Source organism: Saccopteryx leptura, chromosome 7 (assembly GCF_036850995.1).
Source record: "Saccopteryx leptura isolate mSacLep1 chromosome 7, mSacLep1_pri_phased_curated, whole genome shotgun sequence".
Taxonomy (NCBI): domain Eukaryota; kingdom Metazoa; phylum Chordata; class Mammalia; order Chiroptera; family Emballonuridae; genus Saccopteryx; species Saccopteryx leptura.
The window spans coordinates 62,837,238-62,841,996 of NC_089509.1; the positions used below are offsets into that span (position 1 = coordinate 62,837,238).

At 42.2% G+C, this 4,759-nt stretch overlaps 1 pseudogene; it reads right to left on the reverse strand.

Moving 5' to 3' along the window:
- Positions 1-1,626: 1,626 nt before the first annotated feature.
- LOC136379002 (tissue alpha-L-fucosidase pseudogene) lies at positions 1,627-3,574 on the reverse strand (annotated as a pseudogene).
- Positions 3,575-4,759: the final 1,185 nt, after the last annotated feature.

The following is a 4,759-nucleotide window of genomic DNA, read 5'->3' on the forward strand; positions in this document are numbered from 1 at the left end:
AGGTCTCCACCTCAGGTGCTAAGAAGAGCTTGGTTGCTGAACAATGGAGCAATGCCCCAGATGGGCAGAGCATTGTCCCCTAGTGGGCTTGCCAAGTGGATCTCAGTCAGGGCACATGCGGGAGTCTGTCTCTCTGCCTCCCCTTCCCTCACTGAATGAATAAATAAATAAGTAAATAAGTAAATAAATAAATAAACAAATATTAAAAAAAATAAAACCAACAACAAAAAACTGCAAGAAGAAAAAGAGAGATTATAGGGAGACCTTAAATTTTTTATAATATGAAAACATTTATTTGATCATATTTTAAAAGGCAGGGTAGAATCACATCTATTCTTTTAATAGCGTCACAGACTGAATTTCAGAGCTTTTGGTTTGCTTTGGAAACTGCTGAAGAGTTGACCACTTAGCAGCCTAGCAAGCTTATTCCTTCCCTTTCAAGTTCTCATGTACTTGGGGCTTGGGGTGGGGTGTAGGAATGGAAAGGGTTGGTGGCAATTGATGCTAAGGAAATAATATATAGTTGAGCCTGCCAAATTCTCTCCACTTCCTCCCATAGGCAACAGGGTGACTTGGCTTATTCTTTAACTATAGTCATGGAGTAAGCAAGTAGGTTTATAAAATACAAAGAATAGAGGGAAGTTTCCATTGTAGATACTTTCCAATGGTGGGAGTGGATGAACTCAGCTTAATTGTTCAGTCTCTCCTTTTGCCGACCAAAGAGAGGTATGCTAACAATGGAACTCAAATACTTTGTCCACTAAGACCTTGGTATAAATACACTCAATTTCTTTGATTTAAATGTGTTGGAAAAGCCATCTCTGGATGGAACAGCAGTTTATTACAATGATGGTACTGTACAAGGAAAATAAAAACAGCAAAGAGCAGTCACGGTTCCTTTTCTCTTGAACTACAGTAATCACTCCACTTCTGTCAGCTTTAGAGTCCAAACAAACTCAATTTGGAGAGCAGGGAGTGATAACTGGGGTAGGGAAATGAGAAAGCCTTTACCAGATCTGTGGACTACAGTGTGTCCGTAAAGTCATGGTGCACTTTTGACCAGTCACAGGAAAGCAACAAAAGACTATAGAAATGTGAAATCTGCACCAAATAAAAGGAAAACTCTCCCAGTTTCATACCTATTCAGTGCAGTTTGATGTGGGCTCATGCACAGATTTTTTAGGGCTCCTTAGGTAGCTATCCCATATAGCCTCTACAGACTCGTCACTGACTGATGGTCTACCAGAACAGGGTTTCTCCACCAAACTGCCAGTTTCCTTCAACTGCTTATCCCACCGAGTAATGTTATTCCTATCTGGTGGCACTTTGTTATAAACGCGCCGATATTCACGTTGCACTTTGGTCACGGATTTGAATTTAGTGAGCCACAGAACACACTGAACTTTCCTCTGTACTGTCCACATCTCGACTGGCATGACCGTGGGCTGCTCCGCTGTCTGTATACACAGTGTTACATCATCATCTGCGCATGCACACATGCTGCCACATCATACTACAGAAACTGGGAGGGTTTTCCTTTTATTTGGTGCAGATTTCACATTTCTATCATCTTTTGTTGCTTTCCTGTGACTGGTCAAAAGTGCACCATGACTTTACGGACACACTTTATTTCAGAGTTTCTTGGATTCCAGCATCCTTCCCTCTGTCGTTGAGGTAGTGATGGGCTTGAAGTTTTAAGAGTCTTGATCCTTTTGAGGTATACCACAGATACTGTACTGTGTTCTTTTCCAACCACATCCTCCATGGTTTAGATGCGTAAATAGCCTCCCCCTGATGCTCAGCCACTTACCAACAGCAAGAAGGCGTTCTTGGAAGATAGAAACAATCACTCTATCCTTAGTAGATCCAATGTTGTTGACAAGATAGCTGTCTTCCAAATTTATTATCTGAGCCAGAACCAACACAATTTTAGATTCGCTTCAATGTCAGACACAATCATATCCCTAATGAAAGCCCCAGATGACTGGTTGATAGTGATGCACATCTCCTGTTATGCTCTAGCAACCTCCCTGCTTGAATTTATCCTTACAGTTGTAGTATCTTGTGTGGAAACAGGAGGCTTTCTAGCCCTATCAGTCATTTACTACCACCACATGCTTGACAGGGCTGTCATTGTAGATAGAGCCAAGGAAAAAAATATGTAGAGTTCCAGTAAGTATCAGGACATCCCCACTCTTCAGGAGACAAAATCAGTCCAGGTTTGTACCTGTTAATGAGGTCATAGAGCTCTGGCATTGTTTTCTCAGTGACAAAATGCTGTGTTTTGAAGCCATTTTTCTCATCAAGTAAATAGAGTGGAGAGAACCATTCTTAAGAGTGAGTGATAGAGTCCATAGTGTATGTTCCTCTTCCAAACAGTTGTTCCCAACTCACCAACTGAATCACAACGAGGACCCAGCTCCTCAGAGTTCCAGTTCTAAAACAATTGTCAAGGCTACATCAAGGTCCATGAGTGGCCCGTTCATTGAGATGGGATAGGTCGGCATGGTAGGGGCCAGGTGGGCAGCTGTCATGCATGTAGCACTGGTACCAGAGCAGCTGCTCAACCTTCCAGTGCTACCGGAACAACTGCTGCCCCAAGCCAGCACTGACCACGCACCCCAGAGCACACCCCGACTTTGCCTGAGGGAAACTCTGCAAGTCCGGGGAGGGTGATAGCAGTGCACTCAGCTACTCCTGCTCCAGAAGCTCACCCACAACACCTTGCAGTTCAAACAGACTTTCAATTCACCATCCTACAAATTGAACTTTGTTTGCAAACCAAACATTTTGTAATGTGTTAAGGACCACTATGGTGTCCATGAAAGTGGACGAGATCTGCTGTTTACATCAGAATGAATTGAGAGCTTTGGGGTGAGAAGTTGGGGAGGGTGAAAGTACAGTCCACATGAGGCAGGAGTGGGACCCTCTTCACTTTTATGATACTCATCACAACCTCATTTCTCTATTGTCTCAAATGAACCCCTCAGAGAAATATTTCGGTTTGAATAGAATCTCAGAGTAGGAATACCGAAAAAGATTAGCTCTACTAAACCCTGTACTCCAATTCCAGTAGATATAAAACAAGAGAGAAAGGAGACATATCTCCAAATTCAAGCCTCTCTTCAGCTATGTTTTATGGAGAACTTATGTCATTCACAAAAGAGATGTAGTTTCCCCAGGGGAGACAGCAGGTGTACTTTTTCTCTCAAGGTTATTTAATTGCTGTCAGAAAGACATATGATTAACAAAACCAAATGCTGGAAATATGAAGTATAGGCAATTTTAAAGTTGTTTATGTAGTTGATTACAGTATATCATACAATGTGTTTATTTGCCATAAACCTGCCTATCACAAACTGTTCCCACACCTGACATCTGCACTAAACAGCCTACTGCTTAGCTGTGCGTAAATCCCCACTGAGGGAGCAGCACACCCGTACAAAGCAGCTGTCCTTGGGGGCCTTGCAGTCACCCCCGTGCACCAGATTTGCCACAGCCTCACACCAAGGACTCGAGCACTTTTAGCTGATCCGTAGTGTCCCCAACTTTGATGAGAGCCCTTTGAGCTCATCGGGAAAAAATACCAGTGTGGACATGACAGGCCATTGGGGTTTCTCACTGTCTTTTATGACATTGTTACTCAAAATGAGGTCTGCCACCTGTAATCTCTTGGCTACTGTTCAGAGACGAGACAAGTTCAGAATTGAGAGGGAGCACTAAGAACTGCTGAGGGCCATAGTTTGTCTGTTGAATCTAATTTTAAAACTGGGATTTGAATTTTGTGCGTATTGCTTTTAATTCCATGTTAAGCAATTTTTATTGCATTTTACAAAGTATCAAGCTGTGGCAGGCTGGAGTAAGAACTAACCCTTCATCACAGATAGTATGAGAAGTACCACTTTCAGTGATGGCCCCCATGCATGTTACACCTCAGGGCTTCGCCTCGACACTGGCATTTCCCAAGGAGCACCCAATGGCAAAAATGTGGACCCGCAAAGATGATCATCCCAAAGATCAAAGGGTCGCTCATAGGTGAAAAGCAAATATCTAAACAACTACACATATGTTCGGTCCATGTGAGGGGTTGGTTGACCTAATGAAACCAGCCCAACCGACCCTTAGGCTTTTCAGTAGTAGTATGAGAAGCAACAGCCTCTAAGACTTACACAGGACATACTATGATGAAGATACTGTCTTAAATGCTTTACATATATACAACATAGCAGATGGTTTCTCTCTCTTTGCAGTGACACATAGTCACGTATATATGTACACAGGTAACGTGGCATAGCATCAAGTCTGCTCTCATCTCTGTATAGGCACAAAAATTTGCTAACAATTGATGCCTTATTTGGGTATTTCAAGATATCATGCCAAATATACCAGAGACAATAATTAAAGAGTAGAAATAGAGTGTGGTGGTTACAGGGGGGTGGGGGGAAAGGGAGAGGGAAAGGGAGAGGGGGAGGGGCACAAAGAAAACTAGATAGAAGGTGACAGAGGACAATCTGACTTTGGGTGATTGGTAAGCAACATGATTGATTGACAAGATAACCTGGACATGTTTTCTTTGAACATATGTACCCTGATTTATTGATGTCACCATAGTAAAATTAAAAAAAAAAAAAAAAGAGTAGAAATATAATGGCCAGGACAGGAGAGTTTTGTGTTCAATATTGGTCATAGAGCCTAGCTGGAGGAAAAAAAATACATTAATACAGAAACAGCATTCAGTTTTGGAAAATATGGGGATAAT